Here is a 1654-nt window from a genome sequence, read left to right as displayed (position 1 = left end):
CAAGATAGTACTAGTGTTGTGGAAGCCAAGGGGAAAAGTATATCCAGCATGGATGATCAGATTTGTAATAAATTTCTGATAGGCTAATAGATTAGACCTGGACATGAACAATTGGATTTAGTAAGGAGGATATAAACAGTTCAACAGATTAGTGGAGAAAGGAGAGGCAGGAAAGCCTGACTGGAATGGGTTGAGAAAGGCAAGAAGTAGTTCCCAATATTTGGAAACTAATCTGATGGAGCTAAGCTTCAGTGCCCTTACAGGGCTGATAATGATGCTGTCTGCTAAATTGTTTTCCTCCCCTTTCTCACAGAACATCCACTTCATACAAGTTGGCCACTGTCCTATATTCTCTCTTGCTAAATGAGTGCCTGTTTACCGATTTCAGCTATATCCTTCCCTTAGTCTGACCTCGGTATACACGTGTAAGATTCATCAGGATCATAGAATTGCCCTGGCTTTCTGAGTATCCAATGTGGATCAAGCCCCCCACTTCCTCATACCCGTCACAATATTACCCAACCAAAGTCCAAATTCAATCCTAGGTTCTTTTTAAACAACCACCTTCTTACTTTACAGTTCTCCCTCACTGTGTTAGGTAATATATCCGATTTGTTCACTAGGGTTGTTGTTGTTGTTGTTGTTTCAGTTTTTCTGTTTTTTAAAGTCCTGTACACTGTCAGAGGAACAGAAATAAAAGGGTAGCCTGCAGGGAAACAGGATGGAAATTTTTGTTTTAAGATACAGATATAACAGCAGGTTTGTATATTGAAAGAAACAATCAAGAGGAGAGAAAATTTAGTTCCTTTAATACAGGACAGCACCGGCTGACTTCAGGATGGGTCGCTCGCCTGCGCAGTCGAGTGCGGGAGATCTTGGAATGTGCCTAGCTCTGGTGATCCCAGTGAGTGAGGTTCCCTTTCTGGTCCCTTTTGCTCAGAGTCCTTAAGCGTCTCCAGCTGCTTTTACATGGGTGGAGTAGAAAAACCAACTAACATTAGGGTTCGTGGTTTTGTTAAGACATAAGCAAAAACTGCCACCGACCTGCAACTACGAAATCATGAATGGTAACAGAATATGCCTAGAGACTGGTCTAAAAAAGTGGCCTTTTAAGTTTCTTTTGTGTGTTAATCAGGGCGGGGTGGGGAACCAGCGTGTGCCATCAAATGCGCAAGCGCAGTTTCAGACTCCTTTCCTTTAGGAAATGAACTTTCCCAGAGATCTTCCTAATATTGAAAGGATTTGGATTTCTTGTTTTAAAAATCATCCTTAAAGTGTTGTGGTGAAACTATCAAGAAGTAGCTCCGAGAAAATTGAGCTTCCCCTATCAAGATTAAAAAAAAGTCTTACCTCCGCCCAACGTGGGGCTCGAACCCACGACCCTGGGATTAAGAGTCCCATGCTCTACCGACTGAGCTAGCCGGGCGGCTGCAAACCAGCCTTAATTTTCTGTCTTTTGGTGACTGCTTACCCATATTTGGTTTCCTTCCCCTGTCCTAAAAGATTATTCCTAATACACTATGAAGTTGGCCTTTCAGAATTCTTTTCAAGGATGTTTTAAAACGTTTAAACGCAAATTTAAAAATTGTTATTTTATATGTAATCCTAAAATCACTGAAAACTTACCCAAGACTTTATAAAATCATTGAACTTT

The 1654-nt window shown here is 41.1% G+C and overlaps 1 non-coding gene across 1 annotated transcript; it reads right to left on the bottom strand.

Annotated features, from left to right (window-relative positions):
- Positions 1–1353: 1353 nt before the first annotated feature.
- Trnak-cuu (transfer RNA lysine (anticodon CUU)) lies at positions 1354–1426 on the bottom strand. Its single transcript has one exon. It is a non-coding gene; the product is annotated as a tRNA-Lys (tRNA).
- Positions 1427–1654: the final 228 nt, after the last annotated feature.

Source organism: Callospermophilus lateralis, chromosome 3, assembly GCF_048772815.1.
Source record: "Callospermophilus lateralis isolate mCalLat2 chromosome 3, mCalLat2.hap1, whole genome shotgun sequence".
In the NCBI taxonomy this organism is placed as follows: Eukaryota; Metazoa; Chordata; class Mammalia; order Rodentia; family Sciuridae; genus Callospermophilus; species Callospermophilus lateralis.
The sequence above is the reverse complement of the archived record's forward strand: the minus strand, read 5'-3'. Positions and strand labels throughout refer to the sequence as shown.